Below are 12,920 nucleotides of genomic sequence, written 5' to 3'. Positions count from 1 at the left end.
TGTTTACACCACCGACTCTGTTTGTGAATACTTTTCCATCGTCATTCTGCACAATCACTTCTGAAGTGACCGCTTGTGTCGAAAACAAGGTACAGTCCAAAGCGATTTCCCAAGGCGCGCCTCTGGAACGCTCAAATCAACCTAAAGTCAGGCGGCCATGCGCATGTCAGCGTCTCTCCTGCAACTTTTCCATTGCGATCAGGGATCACCGGTTTTTGCAAGCTGGAACAGCTGGCCGTCAGCAAGCTTACGAGCGAGGGAGTGTTTGATAGAGAGAGAGAGAGTGCAAAGGCCAGCATGGACGCGTCGCTGACTCAAAGAGTGTTTTGTGCGTTCGCAGATGTTGGTCAATGAAGAGTCGGAGAATTGGAATTGGTGCAGGATTGAGGGTTTGTCGATTTGATTATTTGACTGTTTTGGAATGCTCCTTACGCAGCCAATCAGAAGAAATGTGCCATGAGACTGGAAGCAAAAGGCATCGAATGGCTGCAGGAGGAGGGTGAGAGGCAATGCAAACCACCCTCGCGCCAGCAAGACCAGGTGCAGAGCTTCACCTTCGTCGCAGTTAAACGAAGGACGGAGCGCGCGAGCGACTCTGCACCTGCCGAAACCCAGGATTGAACCGGGGACCTTTAGATCTTCAGTCTAACGCTTACCCAACTGAGCTATTTCGGCAGCTGCAGCCAGTTCGGCACGCTGCAGCACTTTGCTCGCCGCCACATTCACTTGGGATTTGCCCTGCGTTTTTGTTCCAAATCTCCTCACGACATCGACTCCTTCCGGCAAAATTTCCCAGCCTGTTTTCTCGCCGGACAGTTGGCTTCAGCCGCTGCCTCTTTATGCCGTCTATATCGACACTGTCGTTGATTCTGCACCATCATTTCTGAAGTTGACAGCTTGGCTCTGGTCGACTCGCTCGTCGAATGCACAACCAGGAACTGGTCCCTCCAGTCCTCGACAAGTTCCACGTCGTGCTCCGTTCACCGTCAACATCTCTCGCCAGCTTCACCCCATCTCTCCTCTAGCTCTCGAACTGCTGCACGTGATGCCATCCGTCTGCAAACGGTCAGTATCGGTCTAAGCTGCTTTGCGAGCGAGCCGACGCACCGGAACAATTTGAACTCATCGCCTCTGCTCCGGCTTCAGTCCGTCCACTGTGAAAACCATCAGTTCTTACTCTGCAGGCTTGAGGATTCCCAAGTTCTCCGCAACCATCTCCAAAGCGGCATGTAAGTCACTGCCTGTTTACACCACCGACTCTGTTTGTGAATACTTTTCCATCGTCATTCTGCACAATCACTTCTGAAGTGACCGCTTGTGTCGAAAACAAGGAACAGTCCAAAGCGATTTCCCAAGGCGCGCCTCTGGAACGCTCAAATCAACCTAAAGTCAGGCGGCCATGCGCATGTCAGCGTCTCTCCTGCAACTTTTCCATTGCGATCAGGGATCACCGGTTTTTGCAAGCTGGAACAGCTGGCCGTCAGCAAGCTTACGAGCGAGGGAGTGTTTGATAGAGAGAGAGAGAGTGCAAAGGCCAGCATGGACGCGTCGCTGACTCAAAGAGTGTTTTGTGCGTTCGCAGATGTTGGTCAATGAAGAGTCGGAGAATTGGAATTGGTGCAGGATTGAGGGTTTGTCGATTTGATTATTTGACTGTTTTGGAATGCTCCTTACGCAGCCAATCAGAAGAAATGTGCCATGAGACTGGAAGCAAAAGGCATCGAATGGCTGCAGGAGGAGGGTGAGAGGCAATGCAAACCACCCTCGCGCCAGCAAGACCAGGTGCAGAGCTTCACCTTCATTCACTCGCCTCCGTCGCAGTTAAACGAAGGACGGAGCGCGCGAGCGACTCTGCACCTGCCGAAACCCGGGATTGAACCGGGGACCTTTAGATCTTCAGTCTAACGCTCTCCCAACTGAGCCATTTCGGCAGCGGCAGCCCGCTCGGCACGCTGCAGCACTTTGCTCGCTGCCACATTCACTTGGGATTTGCCCTGCGTTTTTGTTCCAAATCTCCTCACGACATCGACTCCTTCCGGCAAAATTTCCCAGCCTGTTTTCTCGCCGGACAGTTGGCTTCAGCCGCTGCCTCTTTATGCCGTCTATATCGACACTGTCGTTGATTCTGCACCATCATTTCTGAAGTTGACAGCTTGGCTCTGGTCGACTCGCTCGTCGAATGCACAACCAGGAACTGGTCCCTCCAGTCCTCGACAAGTTCCACGTCGTGCTCCGTTCACCGTCAACATCTCTCGCCAGCTTCACCCCATCTCTCCTCTAGCTCTCGAACTGCTGCACGTGATGCCATCCGTCTGCAAACGGTCAGTATCGGTCTAAGCTGCTTTGCGAGCGAGCCGACGCACCGGAACAATTTGAACTCATCGCCTCTGCTCCGGCTTCAGTCCGTCCACTGTGAAAACCATCAGTTCTTACTCTGCAGGCTTGAGGATTCCCAAGTTCTCCGCAACCATCTCCAAAGCGGCATGTAAGTCACTGCCTGTTTACACCACCGACTCTGTTTGTGAATACTTTTCCATCGTCATTCTGCACAATCACTTCTGAAGTGACCGCTTGTGTCGAAAACAAGGTACAGTCCAAAGCGATTTCCCAAGGCGCGCCTCTGGAACGCTCAAATCAACGTAAAGTCAGGCGGCCATGCGCATGTCAGCGTCTCTCCTGCAACTTTTCCATTGCGATCAGGGATCACCGGTTTTTGCAAGCTGGAACAGCTGGCCGTCAGCAAGCTTACGAGCGAGGGAGTGTTTGATAGAGAGAGAGAGAGTGCAAAGGCCAGCATGGACGCGTCGCTGACTCAAAGAGTGTTTTGTGCGTTCGCAGATGTTGGTCAATGAAGAGTCGGAGAATTGGAATTGGTGCAGGATTGAGGGTTTGTCGATTTGATTATTTGACTGTTTTGGAATGCTCCTTACGCAGCCAATCAGAAGAAATGTGCCATGAGACTGGAAGCAAAAGGCATCGAATGGCTGCAGGAGGAGGGTGAGAGGCAATGCAAACCACCCTCGCGCCAGCAAGACCAGGTGCAGAGCTTCACCTTCATTCACTCGCCTCCGTCGCAGTTAAACGAAGGACGGAACGCGCGAGCGACTCTGCACCTGCCGAAACCCGGGATTGAACCGGGGACCTTTTGATCTTCAGTCTAACGCTCTCCCAACTGAGCCATTTCGGCAGCGGCAGCCCGCTCGGCACGCTGCAGCACTTTGCTCGCTGCCACATTCACTTGGGATTTGCCCTGCGTTTTTGTTCCAAATCTCCTCACGACATCGACTCCTTCCGGCAAAATTTCCCAGCCTGTTTTCTCGCCGGACAGTTGGCTTCAGCCGCTGCCTCTTTATGCCGTCTATATCGACACTGTCGTTGATTCTGCACCATCATTTCTGAAGTTGACAGCTTGGCTCTGGTCGACTCGCTCGTCGAATGCACAACCAGGAACTGGTCCCTCCAGTCCTCGACAAGTTCCACGTCGTGCTCCGTTCACCGTCAACATCTCTCGCCAGCTTCACCCCATCTCTCCTCTAGCTCTCGAACTGCTGCACGTGATGCCATCCGTCTGCAAACGGTCAGTATCGGTCTAAGCTGCTTTGCGAGCGAGCCGACGCACCGGAACAATTTGAACTCATCGCCTCTGCTCCGGCTTCAGTCCGTCCACTGTGAAAACCATCAGTTCTTACTCTGCAGGCTTGAGGATTCCCAAGTTCTCCGCAACCATCTCCAAAGCGGCATGTAAGTCACTGCCTGTTTACACCACCGACTCTGTTTGTGAATACTTTTCCATCGTCATTCTGCACAATCACTTCTGAAGTGACCGCTTGTGTCGAAAACAAGGTACAGTCCAAAGCGATTTCCCAAGGCGCGCCTCTGGAACGCTCAAATCAACCTAAAGTCAGGCGGCCATGCGCATGTCAGCGTCTCTCCTGCAACTTTTCCATTGCGATCAGGGATCACCGGTTTTTGCAAGCTGGAACAGCTGGCCGTCAGCAAGCTTACGAGCGAGGGAGTGTTTGATAGAGAGAGAGAGAGTGCAAAGGCCAGCATGGACGCGTCGCTGACTCAAAGAGTGTTTTGTGCGTTCGCAGATGTTGGTCAATGAAGAGTCGGAGAATTGGAATTGGTGCAGGATTGAGGGTTTGTCGATTTGATTATTTGACTGTTTTGGAATGCTCCTTACGCAGCCAATCAGAAGAAATGTGCCATGAGACTGGAAGCAAAAGGCATCGAATGGCTGCAGGAGGAGGGTGAGAGGCAATGCAAACCACCCTCGCGCCAGCAAGACCAGGTGCAGAGCTTCACCTTCATTCACTCGCCTCCGTCGCAGTTAAACGAAGGACGGAGCGCGCGAGCGACTCTGCACCTGCCGAAACCCGGGATTGAACCGGGGACCTTTAGATCTTCAGTCTAACGCTTACCCAACTGAGCTATTTCGGCAGCTGCAGCCAGTTCGGCACGCTGCAGCACTTTGCTCGCCGCCACATTCACTTGGGATTTGCCCTGCGTTTTTGTTCCAAATCTCCTCACGACATCGACTCCTTCCGGCAAAATTTCCCAGCCTGTTTTCTCGCCGGACAGTTGGCTTCAGCCGCTGCCTCTTTATGCCGTCTATATCGACACTGTCGTTGATTCTGCACCATCATTTCTGAAGTTGACAGCTTGGCTCTGGTCGACTCGCTCGTCGAATGCACAACCAGGAACTGGTCCCTCCAGTCCTCGACAAGTTCCACGTCGTGCTCCGTTCACCGTCAACATCTCTCGCCAGCTTCACCCCATCTCTCCTCTAGCTCTCGAACTGCTGCACGTGATGCCATCCGTCTGCAAACGGTCAGTATCGGTCTAAGCTGCTTTGCGAGCGAGCCGACGCACCGGAACAATTTGAACTCATCGCCTCTGCTCCGGCTTCAGTCCGTCCACTGTGAAAACCATCAGTTCTTACTCTGCAGGCTTGAGGATTCCCAAGTTCTCCGCAACCATCTCCAAAGCGGCATGTAAGTCACTGCCTGTTTACACCACCGACTCTGTTTGTGAATACTTTTCCATCGTCATTCTGCACAATCACTTCTGAAGTGACCGCTTGTGTCGAAAACAAGGTACAGTCCAAAGCGATTTCCCAAGGCGCGCCTCTGGAACGCTCAAATCAACCTAAAGTCAGGCGGCCATGCGCATGTCAGCGTCTCTCCTGCAACTTTTCCATTGCGATCAGGGATCACCGGTTTTTGCAAGCTGGAACAGCTGGCCGTCAGCAAGCTTACGAGCGAGGGAGTGTTTGATAGAGAGAGAGAGAGTGCAAAGGCCAGCATGGACGCGTCGCTGACTCAAAGAGTGTTTTGTGCGTTCGCAGATGTTGGTCAATGAAGAGTCGGAGAATTGGAATTGGTGCAGGATTGAGGGTTTGTCGATTTGATTATTTGACTGTTTTGGAATGCTCCTTACGCAGCCAATCAGAAGAAATGTGCCATGAGACTGGAAGCAAAAGGCATCGAATGGCTGCAGGAGGAGGGTGAGAGGCAATGCAAACCACCCTCGCGCCAGCAAGACCAGGTGCAGAGCTTCACCTTCATTCACTCGCCTCCGTCGCAGTTAAACGAAGGACGGAGCGCGCGAGCGACTCTGCACCTGCCGAAACCCGGGATTGAACCGGGGACCTTTAGATCTTCAGTCTAACGCTTACCCAACTGAGCTATTTCGGCAGCTGCAGCCAGTTCGGCACGCTGCAGCACTTTGCTCGCCGCCACATTCACTTGGGATTTGCCCTGCGTTTTTGTTCCAAATCTCCTCACGACATCGACTCCTTCCGGCAAAATTTCCCAGCCTGTTTTCTCGCCGGACAGTTGGCTTCAGCCGCTGCCTCTTTATGCCGTCTATATCGACACTGTCGTTGATTCTGCACCATCATTTCTGAAGTTGACAGCTTGGCTCTGGTCGACTCGCTCGTCGAATGCACAACCAGGAACTGGTCCCTCCAGTCCTCGACAAGTTCCACGTCGTGCTCCGTTCACCGTCAACATCTCTCGCCAGCTTCACCCCATCTCTCCTCTAGCTCTCGAACTGCTGCACGTGATGCCATCCGTCTGCAAACGGTCAGTATCGGTCTAAGCTGCTTTGCGAGCGAGCCGACGCACCGGAACAATTTGAACTCATCGCCTCTGCTCCGGCTTCAGTCCGTCCACTGTGAAAACCATCAGTTCTTACTCTGCAGGCTTGAGGAATTCCCAAGTTCTCCGCAACCATCTCCAAAGCGGCATGTAAGTCACTGCCTGTTTACACCACCGACTCTGTTTGTGAATACTTTTCCATCGTCATTCTGCACAATCACTTCTGAAGTGACCGCTTGTGTCGAAAACAAGGAACAGTCCAAAGCGATTTCCCAAGGCGCGCCTCTGGAACGCTCAAATCAACCTAAAGTCAGGCGGCCATGCGCATGTCAGCGTCTCTCCTGCAACTTTTCCATTGCGATCAGGGATCACCGGTTTTTGCAAGCTGGAACAGCTGGCCGTCAGCAAGCTTACGAGCGAGGGAGTGTTTGATAGAGAGAGAGAGAGTGCAAAGGCCAGCATGGACGCGTCGCTGACTCAAAGAGTGTTTTGTGCGTTCGCAGATGTTGGTCAATGAAGAGTCGGAGAATTGGAATTGGTGCAGGATTGAGGGTTTGTCGATTTGATTATTTGACTGTTTTGGAATGCTCCTTACGCAGCCAATCAGAAGAAATGTGCCATGAGACTGGAAGCAAAAGGCATCGAATGGCTGCAGGAGGAGGGTGAGAGGCAATGCAAACCACCCTCGCGCCAGCAAGACCAGGTGCAGAGCTTCACCTTCATTCACTCGCCTCCGTCGCAGTTAAACGAAGGACGGAGCGCGCGAGCGACTCTGCACCTGCCGAAACCCGGGATTGAACCGGGGACCTTTAGATCTTCAGTCTAACGCTCTCCCAACTGAGCTATTTCGGCAGCTGCAGCCCGCTCGGCACGCTGCAGCACTTTGCTCGCTGCCACATTCACTTGGGATTTGCCCTGCGTTTTTGTTCCAAATCTCCTCACGACATCGACTCCTTCCGGCAAAATTTCCCAGCCTGTTTTCTCGCCGGACAGTTGGCTTCAGCCGCTGCCTCTTTATGCCGTCTATATCGACACTGTCGTTGATTCTGCACCATCATTTCTGAAGTTGACAGCTTGGCTCTGGTCGACTCGCTCGTCGAATGCACAACCAGGAACTGGTCACTCCAGTCCTCGACAAGTTCCACGTCGTGCTCCGTTCACCGTCAACATCTCTCGCCAGCTTCACCCCATCTCTCCTCTAGCTCTCGAACTGCTGCACGTGATGCCATCCGTCTGCAAACGGTCAGTATCGGTCTAAGCTGCTTTGCGAGCGAGCCGACGCACCGGAACAATTTGAACTCATCGCCTCTGCTCCGGCTTCAGTCCGTCCACTGTGAAAACCATCAGTTCTTACTCTGCAGGCTTGAGGATTCCCAAGTTCTCCGCAACCATCTCCAAAGCGGCATGTAAGTCACTGCCTGTTTACACCACCGACTCTGTTTGTGAATACTTTTCCATCGTCATTCTGCACAATCACTTCTGAAGTGACCGCTTGTGTCGAAAACAAGGTACAGTCCAAAGCGATTTCCCAAGGCGCGCCTCTGGAACGCTCAAATCAACCTAAAGTCAGGCGGCCATGCGCATGTCAGCGTCTCTCCTGCAACTTTTCCATTGCGATCAGGGATCACCGGTTTTTGCAAGCTGGAACAGCTGGCCGTCAGCAAGCTTACGAGCGAGGGAGTGTTTGATAGAGAGAGAGAGAGTGCAAAGGCCAGCATGGACGCGTCGCTGACTCAAAGAGTGTTTTGTGCGTTCGCAGATGTTGGTCAATGAAGAGTCGGAGAATTGGAATTGGTGCAGGATTGAGGGTTTGTCGATTTGATTATTTGACTGTTTTGGAATGCTCCTTACGCAGCCAATCAGAAGAAATGTGCCATGAGACTGGAAGCAAAAGGCATCGAATGGCTGCAGGAGGAGGGTGAGAGGCAATGCAAACCACCCTCGCGCCAGCAAGACCAGGTGCAGAGCTTCACCTTCATTCACTCGCCTCCGTCGCAGTTAAACGAAGGACGGAGCGCGCGAGCGACTCTGCACCTGCCGAAACCCGGGATTGAACCGGGGACCTTTAGATCTTCAGTCTAACGCTTACCCAACTGAGCTATTTCGGCAGCTGCAGCCAGTTCGGCACGCTGCAGCACTTTGCTCGCCGCCACATTCACTTGGGATTTGCCCTGCGTTTTTGTTCCAAATCTCCTCACGACATCGACTCCTTCCGGCAAAATTTCCCAGCCTGTTTTCTCGCCGGACAGTTGGCTTCAGCCGCTGCCTCTTTATGCCGTCTATATCGACACTGTCGTTGATTCTGCACCATCATTTCTGAAGTTGACAGCTTGGCTCTGGTCGACTCGCTCGTCGAATGCACAACCAGGAACTGGTCCCTCCAGTCCTCGACAAGTTCCACGTCGTGCTCCGTTCACCGTCAACATCTCTCGCCAGCTTCACCCCATCTCTCCTCTAGCTCTCGAACTGCTGCACGTGATGCCATCCGTCTGCAAACGGTCAGTATCGGTCTAAGCTGCTTTGCGAGCGAGCCGACGCACCGGAACAATTTGAACTCATCGCCTCTGCTCCGGCTTCAGTCCGTCCACTGTGAAAACCATCAGTTCTTACTCTGCAGGCTTGAGGATTCCCAAGTTCTCCGCAACCATCTCCAAAGCGGCATGTAAGTCACTGCCTGTTTACACCACCGACTCTGTTTGTGAATACTTTTCCATCGTCATTCTGCACAATCACTTCTGAAGTGACCGCTTGTGTCGAAAACAAGGAACAGTCCAAAGCGATTTCCCAAGGCGCGCCTCTGGAACGCTCAAATCAACCTAAAGTCAGGCGGCCATGCGCATGTCAGCGTCTCTCCTGCAACTTTTCCATTGCGATCAGGGATCACCGGTTTTTGCAAGCTGGAACAGCTGGCCGTCAGCAAGCTTACGAGCGAGGGAGTGTTTGATAGAGAGAGAGAGAGTGCAAAGGCCAGCATGGACGCGTCGCTGACTCAAAGAGTGTTTTGTGCGTTCGCAGATGTTGGTCAATGAAGAGTCGGAGAATTGGAATTGGTGCAGGATTGAGGGTTTGTCGATTTGATTATTTGACTGTTTTGGAATGCTCCTTACGCAGCCAATCAGAAGAAATGTGCCATGAGACTGGAAGCAAAAGGCATCGAATGGCTGCAGGAGGAGGGTGAGAGGCAATGCAAACCACCCTCGCGCCAGCAAGACCAGGTGCAGAGCTTCACCTTCATTCACTCGCCTCCGTCGCAGTTAAACGAAGGACGGAGCGCGCGAGCGACTCTGCACCTGCCGAAACCCGGGATTGAACCGGGGACCTTTTGATCTTCAGTCTAACGCTCTCCCAACTGAGCCATTTCGGCAGCGGCAGCCCGCTCGGCACGCTGCAGCACTTTGCTCGCTGCCACATTCACTTGGGATTTGCCCTGCGTTTTTGTTCCAAATCTCCTCACGACATCGACTCCTTCCGGCAAAATTTCCCAGCCTGTTTTCTCGCCGGACAGTTGGCTTCAGCCGCTGCCTCTTTATGCCGTCTATATCGACACTGTCGTTGATTCTGCACCATCATTTCTGAAGTTGACAGCTTGGCTCTGGTCGACTCGCTCGTCGAATGCACAACCAGGAACTGGTCACTCCAGTCCTCGACAAGTTCCACGTCGTGCTCCGTTCACCGTCAACATCTCTCGCCAGCTTCACCCCATCTCTCCTCTAGCTCTCGAACTGCTGCACGTGATGCCATCCGTCTGCAAACGGTCAGTATCGGTCTAAGCTGCTTTGCGAGCGAGCCGACGCACCGGAACAATTTGAACTCATCGCCTCTGCTCCGGCTTCAGTCCGTCCACTGTGAAAACCATCAGTTCTTACTCTGCAGGCTTGAGGATTCCCAAGTTCTCCGCAACCATCTCCAAAGCGGCATGTAAGTCACTGCCTGTTTACACCACCGACTCTGTTTGTGAATACTTTTCCATCGTCATTCTGCACAATCACTTCTGAAGTGACCGCTTGTGTCGAAAACAAGGTACAGTCCAAAGCGATTTCCCAAGGCGCGCCTCTGGAACGCTCAAATCAACCTAAAGTCAGGCGGCCATGCGCATGTCAGCGTCTCTCCTGCAACTTTTCCATTGCGATCAGGGATCACCGGTTTTTGCAAGCTGGAACAGCTGGCCGTCAGCAAGCTTACGAGCGAGGGAGTGTTTGATAGAGAGAGAGAGAGTGCAAAGGCCAGCATGGACGCGTCGCTGACTCAAAGAGTGTTTTGTGCGTTCGCAGATGTTGGTCAATGAAGAGTCGGAGAATTGGAATTGGTGCAGGATTGAGGGTTTGTCGATTTGATTATTTGACTGTTTTGGAATGCTCCTTACGCAGCCAATCAGAAGAAATGTGCCATGAGACTGGAAGCAAAAGGCATCGAATGGCTGCAGGAGGAGGGTGAGAGGCAATGCAAACCACCCTCGCGCCAGCAAGACCAGGTGCAGAGCTTCACCTTCATTCACTCGCCTCCGTCGCAGTTAAACGAAGGACGGAGCGCGCGAGCGACTCTGCACCTGCCGAAACCCGGGATTGAACCGGGGACCTTTAGATCTTCAGTCTAACGCTTACCCAACTGAGCTATTTCGGCAGCTGCAGCCAGTTCGGCACGCTGCAGCACTTTGCTCGCCGCCACATTCACTTGGGATTTGCCCTGCGTTTTTGTTCCAAATCTCCTCACGACATCGACTCCTTCCGGCAAAATTTCCCAGCCTGTTTTCTCGCCGGACAGTTGGCTTCAGCCGCTGCCTCTTTATGCCGTCTATATCGACACTGTCGTTGATTCTGCACCATCATTTCTGAAGTTGACAGCTTGGCTCTGGTCGACTCGCTCGTCGAATGCACAACCAGGAACTGGTCCCTCCAGTCCTCGACAAGTTCCACGTCGTGCTCCGTTCACCGTCAACATCTCTCGCCAGCTTCACCCCATCTCTCCTCTAGCTCTCGAACTGCTGCACGTGATGCCATCCGTCTGCAAACGGTCAGTATCGGTCTAAGCTGCTTTGCGAGCGAGCCGACGCACCGGAACAATTTGAACTCATCGCCTCTGCTCCGGCTTCAGTCCGTCCACTGTGAAAACCATCAGTTCTTACTCTGCAGGCTTGAGGATTCCCAAGTTCTCCGCAACCATCTCCAAAGCGGCATGTAAGTCACTGCCTGTTTACACCACCGACTCTGTTTGTGAATACTTTTCCATCGTCATTCTGCACAATCACTTCTGAAGTGACCGCTTGTGTCGAAAACAAGGAACAGTCCAAAGCGATTTCCCAAGGCGCGCCTCTGGAACGCTCAAATCAACCTAAAGTCAGGCGGCCATGCGCATGTCAGCGTCTCTCCTGCAACTTTTCCATTGCGATCAGGGATCACCGGTTTTTGCAAGCTGGAACAGCTGGCCGTCAGCAAGCTTACGAGCGAGGGAGTGTTTGATAGAGAGAGAGAGAGTGCAAAGGCCAGCATGGACGCGTCGCTGACTCAAAGAGTGTTTTGTGCGTTCGCAGATGTTGGTCAATGAAGAGTCGGAGAATTGGAATTGGTGCAGGATTGAGGGTTTGTCGATTTGATTATTTGACTGTTTTGGAATGCTCCTTACGCAGCCAATCAGAAGAAATGTGCCATGAGACTGGAAGCAAAAGGCATCGAATGGCTGCAGGAGGAGGGTGAGAGGCAATGCAAACCACCCTCGCGCCAGCAAGACCAGGTGCAGAGCTTCACCTTCATTCACTCGCCTCCGTCGCAGTTAAACGAAGGACGGAGCGCGCGAGCGACTCTGCACCTGCCGAAACCCGGGATTGAACCGGGGACCTTTAGATCTTCAGTCTAACGCTTACCCAACTGAGCTATTTCGGCAGCTGCAGCCAGTTCGGCACGCTGCAGCACTTTGCTCGCCGCCACATTCACTTGGGATTTGCCCTGCGTTTTTGTTCCAAATCTCCTCACGACATCGACTCCTTCCGGCAAAATTTCCCAGCCTGTTTTCTCGCCGGACAGTTGGCTTCAGCCGCTGCCTCTTTATGCCGTCTATATCGACACTGTCGTTGATTCTGCACCATCATTTCTGAAGTTGACAGCTTGGCTCTGGTCGACTCGCTCGTCGAATGCACAACCAGGAACTGGTCCCTCCAGTCCTCGACAAGTTCCACGTCGTGCTCCGTTCACCGTCAACATCTCTCGCCAGCTTCACCCCATCTCTCCTCTAGCTCTCGAACTGCTGCACGTGATGCCATCCGTCTGCAAACGGTCAGTATCGGTCTAAGCTGCTTTGCGAGCGAGCCGACGCACCGGAACAATTTGAACTCATCGCCTCTGCTCCGGCTTCAGTCCGTCCACTGTGAAAACCATCAGTTCTTACTCTGCAGGCTTGAGGATTCCCAAGTTCTCCGCAACCATCTCCAAAGCGGCATGTAAGTCACTGCCTGTTTACACCACCGACTCTGTTTGTGAATACTTTTCCATCGTCATTCTGCACAATCACTTCTGAAGTGACCGCTTGTGTCGAAAACAAGGTACAGTCCAAAGCGATTTCCCAAGGCGCGCCTCTGGAACGCTCAAATCAACCTAAAGTCAGGCGGCCATGCGCATGTCAGCGTCTCTCCTGCAACTTTTCCATTGCGATCAGGGATCACCGGTTTTTGCAAGCTGGAACAGCTGGCCGTCAGCAAGCTTACGAGCGAGGGAGTGTTTGATAGAGAGAGAGAGAGTGCAAAGGCCAGCATGGACGCGTCGCTGACTCAAAGAGTGTTTTGTGCGTTCGCAGATGTTGGTCAATGAAGAGTCGGAGAATTGGAAT

General features: G+C 52.9%; 10 non-coding genes across 10 annotated transcripts; all 10 read right to left on the bottom strand.

Moving 5' to 3' along the window:
- Positions 1-602: 602 nt before the first annotated feature.
- On the bottom strand, positions 603-675 carry trnaf-gaa (transfer RNA phenylalanine (anticodon GAA)). The gene has a single exon. It is a non-coding gene; the product is annotated as a tRNA-Phe (tRNA).
- A 1,183-nt stretch (positions 676-1,858) lies between these two features.
- trnaf-gaa (transfer RNA phenylalanine (anticodon GAA)) lies at positions 1,859-1,931 on the bottom strand. Its single transcript has one exon. It is a non-coding gene; the product is annotated as a tRNA-Phe (tRNA).
- Positions 1,932-3,114: 1,183 nt separating this feature from the next.
- On the bottom strand, positions 3,115-3,187 carry trnaf-gaa (transfer RNA phenylalanine (anticodon GAA)). The gene has a single exon. It is a non-coding gene; the product is annotated as a tRNA-Phe (tRNA).
- A 1,183-nt stretch (positions 3,188-4,370) lies between these two features.
- Positions 4,371-4,443, bottom strand: trnaf-gaa (transfer RNA phenylalanine (anticodon GAA)). The gene has a single exon. It is a non-coding gene; the product is annotated as a tRNA-Phe (tRNA).
- Positions 4,444-5,626: 1,183 nt separating this feature from the next.
- trnaf-gaa (transfer RNA phenylalanine (anticodon GAA)) lies at positions 5,627-5,699 on the bottom strand. Its single transcript has one exon. It is a non-coding gene; the product is annotated as a tRNA-Phe (tRNA).
- Positions 5,700-6,883: 1,184 nt separating this feature from the next.
- On the bottom strand, positions 6,884-6,956 carry trnaf-gaa (transfer RNA phenylalanine (anticodon GAA)). Its single transcript has one exon. It is a non-coding gene; the product is annotated as a tRNA-Phe (tRNA).
- Positions 6,957-8,139: 1,183 nt separating this feature from the next.
- trnaf-gaa (transfer RNA phenylalanine (anticodon GAA)) lies at positions 8,140-8,212 on the bottom strand. Its single transcript has one exon. It is a non-coding gene; the product is annotated as a tRNA-Phe (tRNA).
- A 1,183-nt stretch (positions 8,213-9,395) lies between these two features.
- On the bottom strand, positions 9,396-9,468 carry trnaf-gaa (transfer RNA phenylalanine (anticodon GAA)). The gene has a single exon. It is a non-coding gene; the product is annotated as a tRNA-Phe (tRNA).
- A 1,183-nt stretch (positions 9,469-10,651) lies between these two features.
- Positions 10,652-10,724, bottom strand: trnaf-gaa (transfer RNA phenylalanine (anticodon GAA)). Its single transcript has one exon. It is a non-coding gene; the product is annotated as a tRNA-Phe (tRNA).
- A 1,183-nt stretch (positions 10,725-11,907) lies between these two features.
- On the bottom strand, positions 11,908-11,980 carry trnaf-gaa (transfer RNA phenylalanine (anticodon GAA)). Its single transcript has one exon. It is a non-coding gene; the product is annotated as a tRNA-Phe (tRNA).
- Positions 11,981-12,920: the final 940 nt, after the last annotated feature.

Source organism: Chiloscyllium punctatum, chromosome 12, assembly GCF_047496795.1.
Source record: "Chiloscyllium punctatum isolate Juve2018m chromosome 12, sChiPun1.3, whole genome shotgun sequence".
Taxonomy (NCBI): Eukaryota; Metazoa; Chordata; class Chondrichthyes; order Orectolobiformes; family Hemiscylliidae; genus Chiloscyllium; species Chiloscyllium punctatum.
This window is presented reverse-complemented; position numbering and strand designations above follow the sequence as displayed.